General features: G+C 41.7%; 1 long non-coding RNA gene across 1 annotated transcript in view; it reads right to left on the bottom strand.

Moving 5' to 3' along the window:
- LOC309847919 overlaps positions 1 to 20,430 on the bottom strand; it is a 209,349-nt gene extending 188,919 nt beyond the window's left edge. The window contains exon 1 of the long non-coding RNA XR_014302720.1: positions 20,349 to 20,430. This is a non-coding gene — a long non-coding RNA (uncharacterized lncRNA). The remainder of the gene's footprint in view (positions 1 to 20,348) is intronic.
- Positions 20,431 to 22,141: the final 1,711 nt, after the last annotated feature.

Here is a 22,141-nt window from a genome sequence, read left to right as displayed (position 1 = left end):
CATGCCCTGTTAGAAAATAGCAGGTACAGCCTCCCTTGCAGCCAGGGGTGGTCTATGAGCTGTACTGGAAACCCTGGGACTTTCTTAAGAAAACGCTTTAAGGGGAGCTACTTCACCTGGACGGGCATGGCCTATCATCCTTTTACCTTCTCCTCGGGATCAGACCTATAACATGGACAAGATGGTGGAAGCTCCTACTGCCAACAGATAGCCTCAAGGGTGGAGAATCAGAAAAGTAGATGGATCACAGATCTTTGAAGCTGTCATACCAGTTCTAGTGAGCCCACACCTTGACTTCTTATCCATGAGAGAGTTACCACTGGTATACTGAAGCTACAGAATTTGGATCTCTGTTGTAGCTGCTGACCCAATTGCTAATGGATAGGGTTGGCATGGAACAGTCTCCATACTTAGTGCTTTAAGCTTCCCTATCAACTTTTGCATCACTTACTTCTCAATCCTAATGCAAGATCATTCCAAACAGGCACAGATCTTGGATTCCTATATCAGGTTTGCCAGCATCCTAGTTCCAGGGATCTGTATCTTCTACTTCCTCCCAGAGACAGTCTACCAAGCCTGGTTGCTTCTTCCACCCAGCCTTTTAAATTTTTTTAAGATTTTATCTATTTGACAGAGAGAGATCACAAGTAGACATAGAGGCAGGCAGAGAGAGAGAGAGGAGGAAGCAGGCTCCCCGCTGAGCAGAGGGCCCAACATGGGGCTCAATCCTGGGACCCTGAGATCATGACCTGAGCCGAAGGCAGAGGCTTAACCCACTGACCACCCCGGTGCCGCTCCAACCAGCCTTTTAACAGATAAAAAAGGGGGCAGTGATCTATTTTACATTTGGTGGATTTTAAAAAAGCTTTTTAATGATCTTCTGAGTATATGTACCAGGAATCAGGACAGGTGGACAGGCCCTGTTCGGGGGCAAGAAGTGGGGTCTGGCCTCAGCTGCTTCTGGGCACCTGGCAAACCACCCCCTTGCTCCATTACTGGTCACAGTGATGGAGCGCCTGGATGCAGTGGACTTGTCAGCTTCCTTCCAGGCACATGGACCTTTATTTTAAAGTTGTGATCACTGGAAGATATTATCTCAGTCCCCAGGAAGTGAAAGATATTTCACAAACAATGTCATGATTAGAGTGACTCCTCCCAGAGCTCCCAGCCATAGAAGTCAGGCTGTACCTGCTAACCTCAGTCTGTCTGAGCTCCCACCTGCTAAGAAAACCCCTTATCAAATAGATCAAAGCTGCTTTAAAGAAAAATAGGTCTGTGGGTGAATCAGCACTCTAGGTGAATGGCTACAGGGCTCTATTGTCTAAACAAAATGACAGGAAAAAAGGAATTCAATTGGATAATTAATAGGTGAAGGGAATTAAGAGTACACTTGTGAGGAGTACTGAATAATGTACAGAAATGCTGAATCAGTATATTGAACACCTGAAACTCATATAACACTACATGGCAATTATACTAGAATAAGATCATTTTAAAGATTGTATTTGTTTATCTGTCAGAGAGAGAGAGAGAGAGAGCAAGCACAAGCAAGGAAAGCAACAGGCAAAGGAAGAAGCAGGCTCCACTCAGAGCAAGAACCCTGATGCAGGACTCAACCTCAGGACTCTGGGATCGTGCGTGACCCAAGCCAAAGGCAGACACTTACCCAGCTGAGCCACCCAGGCATCCCGAATTTCTTTTCTTTCTCCCCCACCTTAACATGCCTGACACAATGATGAGGTTAGACTTTAAAATAGGATGAAAACACGAGGCAAACTTTTAGTGATGTCACTAAGGTTTGGCTGATTTGTCATTTCGCTACTATTCTTCATAATCTTTATCAACCAATTGCTATAACCTCTCTTTATTCCAAATAGGCATATTTTACATAAATGATAGGATTCAGTCTCTACCTCTCTTTCTCTTTGCTTTTACTCCTCTTTTTAATTTGTTAGTTCCTAATTTAAGGCTCTGTATATAATAACTATTCAATAATTCTTGAAAAATAATCTCTGTAATTGAAATTCATACCACATTCAGAAGTACCATTAACCTATTTATAGGTGGGAAGCATGACCATCGGGTTTAATGAGTTGCCCTAAGTCAGAAATTAAGTCTGTCTTTGAGATTTCAAATGCATTACAATATTTTCATTGAGCCAAGTTTTTAATAGTGCTATCTGCTGAGAAACAGATGATCATTTGCGAACTCAAAGGTGCTTATCAATTTGTCTGCTTGCTTTCCTCTCCCTTGTAAGTAATGATATCAATAAGTAGTCACATTTGTGAATACTCACTCATGCCCTCTATTTATTCACATGGAAGCCCTTTCTCATTTAAAAGCAAATGATCTACCATCTCCATTTGTCTTATAGTGGGGTCCAGACTGCTTGCCAGGATTCTAGGGCCTTCAGTCTTGGGACTTGGCAGGTCTGGTGAAGGCGAGGAGTGAGGATTGGAGGTGGACACAGTGGGAGGGAAGAATGTTTACACAACTGCCCTGGAGACTCCCTCTCTCCCAGGTGCAGAATGTCCATCGAAATCTGGGGAACTTAATCTGAAAAATCTGCATGTGCTGGGAGGAGTGTGTTCTCACGAACGGATGTTGGTGCTTCTCAAGCAAAGGTTTCCTAAATCTGGCCACTGCAGAGTGTGAAGCTTGCCTGTTGACTCACACCTACTCAACTGTATTATCAGGTCCTGACATCCCAATTACAATAACACCCAGTGGGTTTCTCCATGAAGGACTGTATCTAACACTGCTTCAGGTCCTCCGGGCCTCACCTGTTTCTTGGTCTAGCCACAGCAGACTCCAGCTTCTTTTCACAGGTACAATTCAGTAATGTTTGAGACTGGCCTTATTGTCACTTGATCCCAATACAGCAATAAGCACTACCAACAAACAAACCTATGAAAGCAATGGGATCATCCCTCCATTTCTTCACACATAATCCTTTTCATACCATTTCCACTCTTTTTTAATTGAAAGGATCATAACAGAGCCTCACAAAAACCTGCTTCAAGAAACACCAAAGGAAGTGGAAAGATCCTTATCCCACTTGGGAGCCCCAGTGGAAACCCTCAAAAGGAAGAAGGAGCTCAGTGTGGTTCTTCCCTAGTAGGGAATGATCCCCCAGTCCTTCCTATCCCTCCATCCCTCCTGCTGCCAACTCCACCCCACGCCAGAGAACTAAGCCTTCCCAGCCCTACCTACACATCCAAGTGTAAATGAAGATGGTATCATTTACTAGCTTACACAAATTCCCTAGACAATGGCATGAAATCATGAAAGCAGGTTGCTCAAGATTACAGACCTATACAGAAAAAAGGGAAATAAACTTGACAACTTAAATAAAACAGAATTTTATAAATAGAACAGTGAGAACAAGGAAAATAACCTCGTCAGACATAAGACAGAAAACACTGACAAGGATAAATGTCATTAGTGATGCACTGTTACTTAAAAGCTAATATGACTCTGGTGATTTCACCTTCTAACAACTGTCTTGGTCCCTGTCCTCTTCCCCTCTGGGGATAGTTTGAAAAATGCTACAAATTCTTCTTTAGCTGAAGCCACACCTTTAGATGACACACACCCACAAATGATTTGGGGCAGCCAGTCCTTAGAAATATAACCCAGTTATGGCTGGAGAACCTCAGGCAGTCTCTATTCTAAGGGATACAAGGAAACTACTGGAGCAGAGCTGGACCAACCCATCGTGGAGCCCACCCCAAGCAACCAGCAGCCAGAGACAGAACCACCCCAACCAATGGAAACTGGTGAGGAAGAAAAACAGACACTTGTTACCATAAGGCCTATGTAAGTCATGGGGTTTGGGAGGAGCTGTTTTTCAACATTACTGTGGAAATGTTGATGGGGAAGAAGAAACTCACACCAAGGAGCTTCACCAGCCATGAAGGTCAGCAAGCCCATAAAGAGATGACCCCAAGGATAACATAGTAATGAAAAGCAGAAAAAAAATGGATCTGAGTAACAGATGCTGCCCACTGATACAAACTTTCTGTCAACAATAATCCATGCTAATCAGGGTGCAGGCAAGACTCCTTTCCTGACACTGGCCAGTAGATTTTAGAACTTCCTGTGTGTGCAGTATACTGTGCCAAGGGCAGATGAACGACCTGGAGCTTCATACCTGGTAAGTAGGTAAAACCCACACAGGGAAGCCCTTTTGACTCAGATCATAAGACAGCAAGTATGCTGATTGTGCTTCAATGCTAAATCAACACTTCAAACATCATCATTTAAACACTTTAAATCATCATCATTAGTATGAAAGAGAAATACACATTTGAAAAATGCACCTATTTACAGACCTAAAAATGTCCCTTATACAGATTATATACAAATACAAAATCCTAATGTGGATGAAATACTAACTACCTAGCAGATGAAAAGGCTCAGCTCAGTCCATCAGTACTGTGAAAGGGGATGTGGTCAAGGACATGGTGGGAGAAGGCTAGTGGAAAAGGGGGAATCAGGAGTCGGGACTAGTCATCCCCTAAAGTCAGCTTGCACGGAAGGACACCTGGTGCGATACACCACCTAATATGCCACCATGCAAAATTATTTCTAGTAAGTTCTGGAAAGCATTAAGAACTCAAAGATAAAAGTCCAGAAGAGTCTAGAACAGAAAAGAGTCCAGACTTTTCAAAGAGAAAAGTCTGCAAGCACAATTTTTTTGATGCCATGGAGACTTCAAATTTCAGAAAACCTCTCTCAAGTGCCATGTTTTCCATCCACATCCACTTTTAGGTATTAACATCACTGGACATATTTGACATGGAATTATTCCTGGAGTCATCCAGAAGTTAAGCAATAATGGACTGAAGATAACCCTTACCGCACCCCATGGCAACATAAGGAGATGTTCTCCTTTCTCCTGCCTGAAACCCAGCCCCTATCCCTCACCTCCCCACAAGATGCTTGACACCAGAATCAATAAATAGACAACCATTAGACTAGGCACACAGCAGGGATGTCCCCTCTGGTCTTCCACTGGTTTCCATCCATGTTCCTAGAAATCCAAGCTTCCCACATGACCAACATTTCTGACTGTCACTTCCATATGGCTCTGGGCATCACTTAATCTCACCCCAGCTTCCTAACCACAACCTGTCTACGCCCGAGATCCAATAAAGCTCACCAAATCCCCTCTCCTGCACCAAATCTCTTCTGGCTCCACCTAAAACATGGAGTCCCTTGAGGGGACTGCTTCCCTGTAGACTGCCAGGTAAGTCTTTCATTATTCCTATGCCACATACTGCCAGGCCTAAGATGTGGTTGGCATCCTCCCTGCTCCATACTGCAATATCCAGACCATGGCAGTGCTTCCCCTCATGCACACCAACACTTCTTTGCTAGTCACACAACCAGTCTGCATGCCAACTAGCCCACCCACCCGAGCAGCACACAGTCTTTCGCTCATCCCAGCATACTCACAGAAGATTTCAGGGCCTGGTTCACTCTTTCTCTTGTAACTAGCACTGATTTCAGCATTTCCAAAGGTCATGCCTGACTTCCACACTGCAAGGAGGCTGTCCTCCACCCCCTGTCCCACCATGCAGATATACCCAAACCAGACCCTAGACCCAGGCACTGCTTTTCACCTCCCCACATCTGGGGGTCCTGTCAGCTGCCATTTCCCCTTGTCCCTGCTCACCTTCTAGAAAGCTAATTCCAGCAGCTCTTCTAACCCTACCAGGTCCTTGAACCCAAAGACCCCACCATCTGGTCACTATCTATATAGGCTCAAGTCTTCCCTTCTTTTTTTCTCCTATTTGGTTTCCACAGCCCACCTTTTTAATCAGCTCTTGCACATTACCCCCAATGCCCTTCCCTTCCCCTTTCTATATTCACTCAAGAGAACCCCAGTCTCAGTTTCGGTCTTGAATCAATTCAATGTAGTTCTGTGCACACAGGCCATGTGCTAGACATAAAAAGGCATTTAAAAAATTGTTTTAGGAGGAGGAGTCAAGATGGCGGAAAAGTAGCAGGCTGAGACTACTTCAGCTAGCCAGAGATCAGCTAGATAGCTTATCTAAAGATTGCAAACACCTACAAATCCAACGGCATATCGAAGAGAAGAAGAACAGCAATTCCAGAAACAGAAAATCAACTACTTTCTGAAAGGTAGGACTGGCAGAGAAGTGAACCCAAAGCCATGGGAAGATAGACCCTGGGGGGAGGGGCCAGATCCCGGCAAGCGGCATTGCAATGGAGCACAAAATCAGGACTTTTAAAAGTCTGTTCTGCTGAGGGACATCGCTCCAGAGGCTAAACCGGGATGAAGCCCACATGGGGTCAGCATGGTCTCAGGTCCTGCAGGGTCAAAGAAGGATCGGGGGTGTCTGAGTGTCGCAGAGCTTACAGGTATGAGAACGGGGAAGCCGGCTACAGAGACAGAGCCAAGAGTGAGCTCACAGCTCAGGATTACCTTGAACCGGTCGCAGGCTCGATGAGCTCGGAGCGTGGCTGGAAGTCAGGCAGACGGAGTTATTGGGCACTGTTCTCTGAGGGCACACTGAAGAGTGGGGCCCCGGGCTCTCGGCTCCTAAGGACAGAGACCAGGAGGCCGCCATTTTCATTCCCGTCCTCCAGAACTCTAAGGAAAGCACTCAGAGAACAAAAGCTCCTGAAAGCAAACCTGAGGGGATTACTCAGCCCGGCCCCTAGTAAGGGCGGTGAAATTCCACCTGAAGCAAAGACACTTGAGAGTCACTATAACGGGCCTCTTCCCCAGAAGATCAACGAAAAATCCAGCCAAGACCAAGTTCACCTACCAAGGAGTACAGTTTCAATACCAAGGAGAGCAGAAGAATTCCAGAGGAGGAGAAAGCAAAGCACGGAACTCATGGCTTTCTCCCCATGATTCTTTAGTCTTGCAGTTAATTTAATTTTTTTCTTTTTCAATTTTTTTTCTAGTCTTCTGGTATAATTTTTTAACTTTTACCCTTTTCTTTTTTAACATTTTAAAACTAGTTTAATATATATATATATGTTTGTCTTTGTAATGATTTTTCTTTATTCATTTTCTTTTTATAATTGTTTCTTTTCTTTCGTTCGTTCTTTTTTTTTTTTCTTTCTGAACCTCTTTTTATCCCCTTTTTCCCCCCTCACGATTTGGGATCTCTTCTGATTTGGTTAAAGCATATTTTCCTGGGGTTGTTGCCACCCTTTTAGTATTTTAATTGCTCCTTCATATATTCTTATCTGGACAAGAGGACAAGGCGGAAAAATTCACCACAAAAAAAAAAGAACAAGAGGCAGTACCGAAGGCTAGGGAGCTAATCAATACAGACATTGGTAGTATGTCAGAACTAGCTTTCAGAATGACAATTCTCAAGGTTCTAGCCAAGCTCAAAAAAGGCATGGAAGTTATTAGAGAAACCCTCTCAGGAGATATAAAAGCCCTATTTGGGGAAATAAAAGAACTAAAATCTAACCAAGTTGAAATAAAAAAGCTATTAACGGGGTGCAATAAAAAATGGAGGCTCTCACTGCTAGCATAAATGAGGCAGAAGAAAGAATTAGCAATATAGAAGACCAAATGACAGAGAATAAAGAAACTGAGCAAAAGAGGGACAAACAGCTACTGGACCACGAGGGGAGAATTTGAGAGATAAGTGAAACCATAAGATGAAACAACATTAGAATAATTGGGATTCCAGAAGAAGAAGAAAGAGAGAGGGGAACAGAAGGTATACTGGAGAGAATTATTGGAGAGAATTTCCCCAATATGGCAAAGGGAACAAGCATCAAAATCCAGGAGGTGCAGAGAACGCCCCTCAAAATAAATAAGAATAGGTCCACACCCCATGACCTATTAATAAAATTTACAAGTCTGGTGACAAAGAGAAAATCCTGAAAGCAGCCCAGGAAAAGAAGTCTGTAACATACAATGGTAAAAATAATAGATTGGCAGCAGACTTCTCCACAGAGACCTGGCAGGCCAGAAAGAGCTGGCATGATATATTCAGAGCACTAAATGAGAAAAACATGCAGTCAAGAATACTATATCCAGCTAGGCTATCATTGAAAATAGAAGGAGAGATTAAAAGCTTCCAGGACAAACAAAAACTAAAAGAATTTGGAAACACCAAACCAGCTCTACAGGAAATACTGAAAGGGGTCCTCTAAGCAAAGAGAAACCCTAAAAGTAGCAGAACAGAAAGGAACAGAGACAATATATAATAACAGTCACCTTACAGGCAATACAATAGCACTAAATTCATATCTCTCAAAAGTTACCCTGAATGTAAATGGGCTAAATGCCCCAAACAAAAGACAAAGGGTATCAGAATGGATAAAAAAAAAAAAACCCATCTATATGTTGCCTACAAGAAACTCATTTTAAACCCAAAGACACTGACAGATTTAAAGTGAGGGGGTGGAAAGAATTTACCATGCTAATGGACATCAGAAGAAAGCAGGAGTGGCAATTCTTATATCAGATCCATTAGATTTTAAGCCAAAGACTATAATAAGAGATGAGGAAGGACACTAATCATACTTAAAGGATCTGTCCAAAAAGAAGATCTTACAATTTTAAATATGTATGCCCCAAACGTGGGAGCAGACAAGTATATAAACCAATTAAGAACAAAATCAAAGAAACACATCAACAATAATACAATAATAGTAGGGGACTTTAAAACTCCCCTCACTGAAATGGACAGATCATCCAAGCAAAAGATAAACAAGGAAATAAAGGCCTTAAATGACACACTGGACCATATGGACATCACAGATATATTCAGAACATTTCATCCCAAAGCAACAGAATACACACTCTTCTTTAGTGCACATGGAACATTCTCCAGAATAGATCATATCTTCGGTCCTAAATCTGGTCTCAACCGGTATCAGAAGATTGGGATCGTTCCCTGCATATTTTCAGACCACAATGCTCTGAAGCTAGAACTCAACCACAAGAGGAAATTAGGAAAGAATAAAATCCATGGAGACTAAACAACATTCTTCTAAAGAATGAATGGGCCAACCAGGAAATTAAAAAAGAATTGAAAAAACTCATAGAAACAAATGATAATGAAAACATAACGGTTCAAAATCTGTGGGACACAACAAAGGCAGTCCTGAGAGGAAAATATATAGCGGTACAAGCCTTTCTCAAGAAACAAGAAAGGTCTCAGGTACACAGCCTAACCCTACACGTAAAGGAGCTGGAGAAAGAAAAAGAAAGAAACCCTAAGCCCAGCAGGAGAAGAGAAATCATAAAGATCAGAGCAGAAATCAATGAAATAGAAACCAAAAAACCAACAGAACAAATCAACAAAACTAGGAGCTGGTTCTTTGAAAGAATTAATAAGATTGATTATCAAATCAGACTTATCAAAAAGAAAAGAGAAAGGAGTCAAATAAATAAAATCATGAATGAAAGAGGAGAGATCACAACTAACACCAAAGAAATACAAACAATTATCAGAACATACTATGAGCAACTCTACGCCAAAAAATTTGACAATCTGGAAGAAATGGATACATTCCTAGAAACATATAAACTACCACAACTGAACTAGGAAGAAATAGAAAGCCTGAACAGACCCATAACCAGTAAAGAGATTGAAACAGTCATCAAAAATCTCCAAACAAACAAAAGACTGGGTCCAGACGGCTTCCCAGGGGAATTCTACCAACATTTAAAGAAGAACTAATTCCTATTCTCCTGAAACTGTTCCAAAAAATAGAAATGGGAGGAAAACTTCCAAACTCATTTTATGAGGCCAGCATCACCTTGATCCCAAAAACCAGACAAGGATCCCATCAAAAAAGAGAGCTATAGACCAATATCCTTGATGAACACAGATGCAAAAATTCTCACCAAAATACTAGCCAATAGGATTCAACAGTACATTAAAATGATTATTCACCACAACCAAGTGGGATTTATTCCAGAGCTGCAAGGTTGGCTCAACCTCCACAAATCAATCAATGTGATGCAACACATCAATAAAAGAAAGAACAAGAACCATATGATACTCTCAATAGATGCTGAAAAAGCGTTTGACAAAGTACAGCATCCTTTCCTGATCAAAACTCTTCAAAGTGTAGGGATAGAGGGCACATACCTCAATATCATCAAAGCCATCTATGAACAACCCACTGCAAATATCATTCTCATTGGAGAAAAACTGAAAGCTTTTCCGCTAAGGTCAGGAACACGGCAGGGATGTCCATTATCACCACTGCTATTCAACATAGTACTAGAAGTCCTAGCCTCAGCAATCAGACAACAAAAGGAAATTAAAGGCATCCAAATTGGCAAAGAAGAAGTCAAACTATCACTCCTCATAGATGATATGATACTATATGTGGAAAACCCAAAAGACTCCACTCCAAAACTGCTAGAACTTGTACAGGAATTCAGTAAAGTGTCAGGATATAAAGTCAATGCACAGAAATCAGTTGCTTTTCTCTACACCAACAACAAGACAGAAGAACGAGAAATTAAGGAGTCAATCCCATTTACAATTGCACCCAAAACCATAAGATACCTAGGAATAAACCTAACCAAAGAGGCAAAGAATCTATACTCAGAAAACTATAACGTACTCATGAAAGGAACTGAGAAAGACACAAAGAAATGGAAAAATGTTCCATGCTCCTGGATTGGAAGAATAAATATTGTGAAAATGTCTATGCTACCTAAAGCAATCTACACATTTAATGCAATTCCTATCAAAGTGCCATCCATCTTCTTCAAAGAAATGGAACAAATAATCCTAAAATTTATATGGAACCAGAAAAGACCTCGAATAGCCAAAGGGATACTGAAAAAGAAAGCCAAAGTTGGTGGCATCACAATTCCACACGTCAAGCTCTATTACAAAGCTGTCATCATCAAGACACCATGGTACTGGCACAAAAACAGACACATAGATCAATAGAACAGAGTAGAAAACCCAGAAATAGAACCTCAATCTATGGTCAACTAATCTTGGACAAAGCAGGAAAGAATGTCCAATGGAAAAAAGACAGCCTCTTCAATAAATGGTGTTGGGAAAATTGGACAGCCACATGCAGAAAAATGAAATTGGACCATTTCCTTACACCACACATGAAAATAGACTCAGAATGGATGAAAGACCTCAATGTGAGAAAGGAATCCATCAAAATCCTTGAGGAGAACAGGGGCAGCAACGTCTTCAACCTCAGCCGCAGCAACATCTTCATAGGAACATCGCCAAAGTTAGGGAAGCAAGGGCAAAAATGAACTATTGGGATTTTATCAAGATCAAAAGCTTTTGCACAGCAAAGGAAACAGTTAACAAAACCAAAAGACAACTGACAGAATGGGAGAAGATATTTGCAAACGACATATCAGATAAAGGACTAGTGTCCAAAATCTATAAAGAACTTAGCAAACTCAACACCCAAAGAACAAATAATCCAATCAAGAAAGGGGCAGAGGACATGAACAGACATTTCTGCAAAGAAGACATCCAGATGGCCAAAAGACACATGAAAAAGTGCTCCATATCACTCGGCATCAGGGAAATACAAATCAAAACCACAATGAAGTACCACCACACACCAGTCAGAATGGCTAAAATTAACAAGTCAGGAAATGACAGATGCTGACAAGGATGCAGAGAAAGGGGAACCCTTTTACACTATTGGTGGGAATGCAAGCTGGTGCAACCACTCTGAAAAACAGCATGGAGGTTCCTCAAAATGTGGAAAATAGAACTGCCCTATGACCCAGTAATCGCACTACTGGGTATTTACCCTAAAGATACAAACGTAGTGATCCAAAGGGGCACGGGCACCCGAATGTTTATAGCAGAAATGTCCACAATAGCCAAACTATGGAAAGAACCTAGATGTCCATCAACAGATGAATGGATCAAGAAGATGTGGTATATATACACAATGGAATACTATGCAGCCATCAAAAGAAATGAAATCTTGCCATTTGCGACAACATGGATGGAACTAGAGGGTATCATGCTTAGCAAAATAAGTCAAGCGGAGAAAGACAACTATCATATGATCTCCCTGATATGAGGAAGTGGTGATGCAACATGGGGGCTTAAATGGGTAGGAGAAGAATCAATGAAACAAGATGGGATTGGGAGGGCGACAAACCATAAGTGACTCTTAATCTCACAAAACAAACTGAGAGTTGCTGGGGGGAGGGGGGTTGGGAGAAGGCAGGTGGGGTTATGGACATCGGGGAGGGTATGTGCTTTGGTGAGTGCTGTGAAGTGTATAAACCTGGCAATTCACAGACCTGTACCCCTGGGGATAGAAATATATTAAATGTTTATAAAAAATTAAAAATTTTTAAAAAATTGTTTTAAATATTGAATGCATATGTGAAAGAATAAGCTTCATAAACATGTAACTTGTGATATATAATTAAAAAAAAAAAAACACTTTAATTCCACCCACCCAACCAAGCATCCAAGCCTATCAGTCTTTTGTACCACCATGCCAGAGTCCCCCATCCACACTGTTCACCCAACTTACAGTCCCCTCCAGGGCCAACAGCAGATACACATGTGCCTGTATGCCCAAGCACAACCAGGCTGGCCCAAGAGAAGGAAAAGGCCCCTAGAAACCTGGCATAATGATTCTGAAGCATACTGGGGCCTAAACTACATATATATTCCTCCTTGCAAAAAGTGAACCAAGCTCCTCTTTTAGCTTTGCCGATAGATTTGTTTCTTACATCCATTACAGCCTGTTGTATATACCAGTTAGAGTTCAGAATTTTAAATTCTTCCCTAAAAACATACACATATCCAAAATGTTACCATGATTAATAATTTACTTCCATAGATATTCTCCACACCATTTAAACTAAAAATTAACAGTGGCCTAGAGAGACACTGTTGGTTTCCCTCCAGCCCCCCACCTCACCGATTCCCACAATCAGACCCTTCCTCTTCCTAACAGAGCACCTATCTGCACAGAGTCAAGTCCTTTCGGGAGGCTGGCCTATCCCTGGTCCTAGGAGGGAAGACCTGATGCTGCTGAGCAAATTACAGTGCCAACACACCCCTTGCCAGTGATAGGTTTAGGCTCAAGCCTGTGACCTAACACTTCAATAAGAAATGGGAAGAATTATGATGGAGATGTCTGGAAAAGATTCATTGTTTTTAAAGAGACACAAAGAAGAAGAATTTCTTCTGTTTCTGTCTGTGGATGTTGTTCTTTCTGGGTGCAATGCTTGTAAGGGCTGCAGGCATTTTGCCACCTTGAAGACAAGACTGCCACACTGAGGACACTAAGGATGGCAAGACAGGGAGGCAGAGCAGGTCTGAGCTGTTAACATCACAGAATTGCCGAATGAATTAGCTGTCTCAGGGCTCATCCTAACTTGGGGCTGCTTTTATAGGAGGAAAAAAAATTCTTATCATTTGCATTTCGGTTTTCTTTTACCTGCATCCAAAAACATCCTTGTAAACACCGAAATAAAACCTAACAGTTGAACAGGAAACAATTATCAGTTATGACTGAAGAATTTGTAAAAGATAGCCATCCTAAGAAAATGGATTATCTTCAATCTTTATATTTAGAAGGTAAACAAGATGTAGAAAATAAAATTCTTACAAGTCAGGAAGATATTAACCCTTTGTGATCCAGAACTGGCAATCCACATATAAAAGTCATTCTATATAAAGACGGAATCCAATTGCCTAGTGCTAAAGTTTTTAAAAGTAGAGCTGATTTATTTAGATATTTAGACATACATTTCTCAAATATAGGATCCTAACATGTTCTTTTTAACTAATAGGGAGTACCAATATAACACACAACATAAATATATACCAATGATATACAATGTTTAAGTCAAATGTGCTTCATATACATTTTAATATATCTATACCTTCAGTAGGATCAAGTTTCATCACACTTTTAAGTCAATGCAAAATTGTCTCTGCTTCTCTTGATCTGAATTGGGGCTAGCCTATATTACAGTCAAAACCACTCATCAGGGAGTCACTGATAGAAATAAAACAACAGATAAAGTAGGAGCTAGCTGGTAACCTCTACCTGCAACCATCTCCAGCAACTAAGGAAGTAGAAAAGTGATGATGAGGGCAGAGAGAGCCATCTTACTTATGTCAAATAATTATTAATAATTATAGTAATGGCTTACAAAAGAGCTTTGATTATATTAACTTAATTAAATCTCTAGTAGCCATAGGAAGCAGGTACCATCCTTAGGGTGAGTGGAAGGTCAGAGAGGTTAGGTTAGACTTGAACCCAAGCAGTCAGGCTCCCACACTGCTCTGCCATATCAGTATTAACAGGAAGTGAATGAGGAGGTACAGGGAAGTATAACTGGAAAATGGTTTTTTAAAAGATTTTATTGATTCATTTGAGAGAGAGAGAGAAAATATGAGAGAGAGAGACAGGGACAGAGACAGAGAGACAGAGAATAGGAGTGGGGGAGGGGAAGAAGGAGAGGGAGAGGGGGAAGAAGACTCCCTGCTGAGCAGGGAGCCTGATACAGGGCTGAATCCCAGGACTCTGAGATCATGATCTGAGCTGAAGTCAGATGCTTAATCAACTGAGCCACCCAGGTGCCCCAAAAACGTGATTTTTTTAAAATCATAAAGATCTGGTAGAAGTCACAGAACTAAAGAGTTGCTAAATCTAAAAGTGGACTGACCCAGACGTTGGTTTATTTAGGACACCAAAGTCAGCTTGCACATGGAATGACCTTCCTCCTGGACAGGTTACAAAGGTGCTCTTTCCCCGAAGAACCTCAGCAAAGGCTGAAATGGCCTTCCCCAAAGGCTTCTCTTTACCTCTGGAAATCCATCACAATGTCCCCCAACCCACCAGCAGCTACAAACACAGCCCACTGTATTCTTTACAGAAAAAGCCAAAGGCCTCTGGTCACCAGGCAGCCTCTTCTCACTCCCAGGCCTCAATCTGCTAGCAGCATGGGAAAGCCAGAAACCCACAACCTGAGGAATGGGTGGCAGATCATTTGTTATAGGAGTCTAGCAGAACATAAGAAAGCCATTTAAGTATTACGTAAGTCTTCACTTACTGATGTGGAAAAATGGCCAAGAAATGTTAAGTCAAAAGTCTAGGGTTAGGAATGTCTGGGTGGCTCAGTGGGTTAAAGCCTCTGCCTTCGGCTTGGATCATGATCCCAGGATCCTGGGATCGAGTCCCACATCGGGCTCTCTGCTCAGCAGGGAGCCTGCTTCCTCCTCTCTCTCTCTGCCTGCCTCTCTGCCTACATCTGATTTCTGTCTGTCAAATAAATAAATAAAATCTTAAAAAAAAAAAAAAGTCTAGCTTAGACTCTGCCTAATGTCCATTCAGGTAAAACTGTGTTTCTGTGTGCTACGCACCCAAGACAGACACAGACAAACAGGGGGAGAGACAGAGAGAGAAGAGGATGCACATAAGCAAGGGCAAGCATAGAAAACATGCTTACCAAAACTGGAACAATGGACATTAGGAGATCGCAGAATTTGAAGAGCTTTCTCACACTTCAATTATGTTTTTGCTCATTTGTATCATTCCAATGTTTACAATGAGTACATTAAATTTCATAGCCAAAAAAACTATGCACAACAACATGGATGGATCTTGAAGGCTTTATGCTAAATAAAATAAGTCGATAGAGAAAGACAAATATGTACTCAATGATCTCACCTGTACATGGAGTAGAAAGAAAGAAAGAAACTGACTGATGCATTGGAAGAGAAATCAGACTTGCTGTTACCAGAGAGGAGAAGTAGGGTGGGAGTGGGAACTAATGGAAGGGAAAAATAAAATAAAAAATAAAAGAGCCACTAGAGTGTTTTGGAGAGATCTTTTTTCAGACATTTTTCAAAGCCTAATTCCTATAACAAAGGAAAGAACAACTCAACAAACACAACACCAAACTATAATGTTCTCCAAACCTGTCTTACTCTTTAAAACTGAAGTACATTCAAGACCCACACAATATATTAAATAGTATTTTCACCAACACCAAAATGCCCCCTAAAGCAAATAACTTAAATTTCTTCTGTCCAACACTGTAATAGAACTGTTACAACACATATGTTGTAGATAATACCTTGTAATGGCCTGTTGGTATCTTTAGGGAAAGCTGTGTTTCTCAAAATTGCCATTTACCAAAAAGTGCAGAAAAATAACAGAGCCAGGCAAAAAGAAATTATCTCTGCCCAGCCACTCAATAACTTGCACTGACCCAGGGTCAAGCTCAGGTGTGACACCCCCAAATGGAAAAGATGATGACATTACCAATCATGACAAGTTCATATACAAGACCTGGTGGCCTTAGCACACATTCAGTCATGTTTCTTCATTCTGTGTAAACCTGTCACCAACAAGCAACTTCCAGAATACAATCTCCATCAGGTATTCCATCGGCTAGCAACAATGGCTTATAAAAATTAGGTCTTTTCAGGTTATATTGAAAAGAGAGATCAAGAGTCAGAGATCAAGACTCCCTCAGGTCTTTCCATTAAGAAACACAATATAAAGTACAAATGGGGCCCTAATTTAGCAGGTTCCTGAAATGAAGCCAAGCATTGGCTTCTATTGGCAATCATCTATATAGATAAATTAATATTACCCTGACCAATCAATATTTTCCTGTGCTCATTCTTTTATAGCAGCTGGAAGATCTATCTCCATTTTTTGTCAACATCAGGGGTAATTTTGAGGGAGAGAGAGAGCGCGCGCGCCAAAGAGAGGAGGGGAGCGGGAGCAGAAGCAGAGGGAGAGGGTGAGAGAGAAACTTTTGCAGGTTCCATACGCAGCATGGAGCCTGACACAGGGCTCAATCTCACAACCCTGAAATCATGACCTAAGCCAAAATCAAGAGTCAGATGCTTCACTGACTGAGCCACCCAGACATGCCAGGAGTACTATCTTATATATAAGCTTCTTGCCTCTTATTGATATTTGGGGTAACACAGCAAGCCCGCCTCCACACTGTTACAAGCCTGGGCTGCTGTGTGGGCCCCGTTACAAGGCCCACGGCAGTCTAGCTTTCCTGTCCCATGGGCTGCAGCCAGCCTGTCTTATCACTGCTCACTGCCACAGTAAGGACAGACACAGACCATGTGTGCCCACCTTCTGCAAAACCTGCTCCTGCTATGGATTCCATGGCTACTCACTTCTCTTCTCCAGCACCACTTTTTTCCCTTACCTCTTCACTTTTCTGTCTCCAGTCACTGCTCAGTATTGGTGCCAAGGATCAGACTTTTTATAAAGCAAGTCAAAAGAAAAGAAAGGCATTCTTTACAAAGAAAGATCCTGAAGGTCAACTCAGGTCATTCCCCTGCTCATCTACCCCTTGGGCCTTCCCATCTCACCTTTCAAAAAAAAATAAAATAAAATAAACCCAAGTCCTCAGTGAGACCTACAAGCCCTACCTGGTCCTACCCTTTCCTGATCCACCCCCAACTCCTCCAACTCTACTGACTTCCCTTAGATTATCAAGCGTATTGATGACTCAGAGTCTTTACATTTACAGTTCCCTCTGTTTGGAACACTACTCCCATAAATAATCCCAAACTGTTCCCTGCTCAATCCAGTTCTTGACACTAAACCCCCTCTTCGGGGAGGCCTTCCCTGACCCTGCTATCTAGACCAGCATACACACTCCCCCAATCAAGCTTCATTTTCCTATAATCATTACCTGAAACTATACACTTATTTGTTATTTGTTTATTGTCCATCTGCCCCAATAGACTGAAAACCTCATGAAACTGGAGCTTCATTTGGCCCACAGCAAGCCCTCAGTATCTACTTGCAGAACGACTTCAAAAAAGTGTATACTATCTAACATAGAGCTCAAAGAGTAGGAAATCCATTTATTAAAAGGGAAACCCTTACTTCCCTCCAATTAGATAAATCCCCCACTATAACTCCCACAGGTTTAAGTAAAATTCATAAAATGTCATGTAAGGTTTTCTCGGTGACCTAGGATTATCAACACAAAAGTCAATGCTCTCTTGATACACATGGGCATGAGCAGAGATATGAGCAGTACTGTTTTATGTGGGAATGTATCAGAATTCCTTTCCAGAACTACTTTCTCAGGAATATAGGAGCCAGAATGAGATTCAGTCTCTAGGAACAGATAATATGCAGGCCAGCTAATCAGAGTATACCATCTCCTACAGGAACAGGTCCATGACCCATGGAAAGCCAATCAGTGTGGTCTCAAGACCTGGAGCCCAGAGGGGCCACACTCTTCTCAAGGGTCACTAGCTTTCAGGGACCATCTCTCCTGCACCTGGCAGAGACAGCCTGACAATGAGGTGGAAGCACAGAAAAGAAACAAACACAGAGCCAAGAGTGAAAAGGAGTAATTTTCACCAACAGGGAGGTCAACAAAGAGAGTGGAAGTGAGAATGGGTGGGTGTCCTGGACTCCACTTACATCCCTGTCAACAGTCATACATACTTAAAGCCAAATGTACCCCTGGAATAGTTGTGTGTATCATTAAATCCCCTCCTTTTGAAGTCAGACTTTCTGCCACTTACAACCAAGAATCTTGACTCATACAAATATGCTCAACATATACAGCTAACCCTTGAACAATGCAGGGACTAGGGGTGACTACTCCCTCCATTTAACTTTTGACTCCCCAAAATCTTAACTCATAACAGCCTATTGACCAGAAGCCTCACCAATAACATAAACAATTAACACATATTTTGTATACATGTAATATGCACATGGTATGCTGTATTCTTACAATAATGTAAGCTAGAGAAAAGAAAATGTTATTAAGAAAATCATAAGGAAGATAAAATACATTTACATTTCTGTAGTGTTATTATAAAAAAAAATCACATAAAAGTGGACCCATGCAGTTGAAACCCACTGTTCAAGGGTCAACTGTACTATCACTTGGGTGGAACAGAATTTTTTAAAAAAGAAAAAAAAAATCCCCCAACTGGTTAAACACACACACAAGTAGTTGCCAGGGCTGGAGGGAGGAAAGAACAGAGACTGCTTCATGGGTACAGGGTTTTCTGTTGGAGTGATGAAAATGCTCTGGAACTAGATAGAGGTGTGATGATTGCACAGTACTGTAAATGTTCTAAAGCCAGTGAATTTTTAACTTTAAAATAATTAATTTTATATTACGTGAAATTTACCTCAATAAACAAAACTTTAATTGTGAAAACTATGCTGCAATGCATTTTTAATCGCCTTTAAGTGTACCTGTCATCATTTCCTAGAAAAGGAAATTAAGCTAAATGATATGTAAATTTTTAGCATATTAGCACATACTAACAAATTACTTTCCAGAGAGATCATACCAAATTAGAATTCTATCAAAGGTGTACTGGAAAGAAAAGACAGATAACCAAGAGGAATAATTAAGGGAAAAAACACACACCAGGCACCTTGGTGGTTCAGTGGGTTAAGCCTCTGCTTAGGTCATGACTTCAGGGCCCAGGATCAAGCTCTGCATCTGGCTTTCTGCTCAGCAGGGAGACTGCTTCCCCCCTCTCTCAGCTTGCCTCTCTGCCTACTTGTGATCTCTCTTTCTCTCTCTCTCCGTCAAATAAATAAAAAGTCTTAAGGGGCACCTGGGTGGTTCAGTGGGTTAAAGCCTCTGCCTTCAGCTCAGGTCATGATCCCAGAGTCCTAGGATCTAGCCCCACATCTGGCTCTCTGCTCAGCAGGGAGCCTGCATCCCTTCCTCTCTCTCTCTCTGCCTGCCTCTCTGCATACTTGTGATCTCTTTCTGTCAAATAAATAACTCTTTAAAAAAAAGTCTTTACACACACAAACACCAGCAACTTTGCTAAAATAATAGGTAAATACATTCTTATTTGTAAGTTTATATATCCTAGAGAACTGAACTGACATTAAAACACTGGTTCTTGAGGGAGGAGTCAAGATGGCGGAGAAGTAGCAGGCCGAGACTACTTCATCTAGCCGGAGATCAGCTAGATAGCTTATCTAAAGATTGCAAACACCTGCAAATCCATCAGCAGATCGAAGAGAAGAAGAACAGCAATTCTGGAAACAGAAAAACAACCACTTTCTGAAAGGTAGGACCAGCGGAGAAGTGAATCCAAAGCGACGGGAAGATAGACCCTGGGGGGAGGGGCCGGCTCCCAGCAAGCAGCGGAGCAACCGCGCACAAAATCAGGACTTTTAAAAGTCTGTTCCGCTGAGGGACATCGCTCCAGAGGCTACCCGGGGCAAAGCCCACACGGGGTCAGCGTGGCCTCAGGTCCCGCAGGGTCACAGAAGGATCGGGGGTGTCTGAGTGTCGCAGAGCTTGCGGGTATTGGAACGGGAAAGCCGGCTACAGAGACAGAGCCGACAGTAAGCTCGCAGCTCGGGGTGACCTTGAACCGGTCGCAGGCTCGGTGAGCTCGGAGCGCGGCCGGAGGTCAGGCAGACGGGAGTAACTGAGCGCGATTCTCTGGGCACGCACTGAGGAGTGTGGCCTTGGGCTCTCGGCTCCTCCGGGCCGGAGACCAGGAGGCCGCCATTTGTATTCCCGTCCTCCGGAACTCTACGGAAAGCGCTCAGGGAACAAAAGCTCCTGAAAGCAAACCCAAGCGGATTACTCACCCCGGCCCCGAGTAAAAGCGGTGCAATTCCGCCTGGGGCAAAGACACTTGAGAATCACTACAACAGGTCCCTCCCCCAGAAGATCAACAAGAAATCCAGCCAAGACCAAATTCACCTACCAAAGAGTGCGGTTTCAATACCAAGGAGAGCAGCAGAATTCTAGAGGAGGAGAAAGCAAAGCACGGAACTCATGGCTTTTTCCCTGTGATTTTTTTTAGTCTTGCGGTTAATTTAATTTTTTCTTTTTTTTTTTTTTTTGCCTTCGGGTAAATTTTTTTTTTTAACTGTTACCTTTTTCTTTTTTAACGATTTTTTACTAGTTTATCTAATACATATATTTTTTTTCTTTTTTATATTTTTCTTAGGTGTTTTCTTTTTTTAAAAAATTCTTTTTTTTTTCTCTTTTTTCTTTTTTTTTTATTGTTTCCTTTTTGAACCACTTTTTATCCCCTTTCTCCCCCCTCACGATTTTGGATCTCTTCTAATTTGGTTAAAGCATATTTTCCTGGGGTTGTTGCCACCCTTTTAGTATTTTACTTGCCCCTTCATATACTCTTATCTGGACAAAATGACAAGACAGAAAAATTCAACACAAAAAAAAGAACAAGAGGCAGTACCAAAGGCTAGGGACCTAATCAATACAGACATTGGTAATATGTCAGACCTAGAGTTCAGAATGACAATTCTCAAGGTTCTAGCCGGACTCGAAAAAGGCATGGAAGATATTAGAGAAACCCTCTCGAGAGATATAAAAGCCCTTTCTGGAGAAATAAAAGAACTAAAATCTAACCAAGTTGAAATCAAAAAAGCTATTAATGAGGTGCAATCAAAAATGGAGGCTCTCACTGCTAGGATAAATGAGGCAGAAGAAAGAATTAGTGATATAGAAGACCAAATGACAGAGAATAAAGAAGCTGAGCAAAAGAGGGACAAACAGCTACTGGACCACGAGGGGAGAATTCGAGAGATAAGTGACACCAAAAGACGAAACAACATTAGAATAATTGGGATTCCAGAAGAAGAAGAAAGAGAGAGGGGAGCAGAAGGTATACTAGAGAGAATTATTGGGGAGAATTTCCCCAATATGGCAAAGGGAACAAGCATCAAAATTCAGGAGGTTAAGAGAATGCCCCTCAAAATCAATAAGAATAGGCCCACACCCCGTCACCTAATAGTAAAATTCACAAGTCTCAGTGACAAAGAGAAAATCCTGAAAGCAGCCCGGGAAAAGAAGTCTGTAACATACAATGGTAAAAATATTAGATTGGCAGCTGACTTATCCACAGAGGCCTGGCAGGCCAGAAAGAGCTGGCATGATATTTTCAGAGCACTATTTTCAGACATCACAGATATATTCAGAAGATTTCATCCCAAAAATATGCAGCCAAGAATACTATATCCAGCTAGGCTATCATTGAAAATAGAAGGAGAGATTAAAAGCTTCCAGGACAAACAACAACTGAAAGAATTTGCAAACACCAAACCAGCTCTACAGGAAATCTTGAAAGGGGTCCTCTAAACAAAGAGAGATCCTACAAGTGGTAGATCAGAAAGGAACAGAGAC

The sequence above is a fragment of the Mustela nivalis genome, assembly GCF_964662115.1.
Source record: "Mustela nivalis genome assembly, chromosome: 14".
In the NCBI taxonomy this organism is placed as follows: domain Eukaryota; kingdom Metazoa; phylum Chordata; class Mammalia; order Carnivora; family Mustelidae; genus Mustela; species Mustela nivalis.
This window is presented reverse-complemented; position numbering and strand designations above follow the sequence as displayed.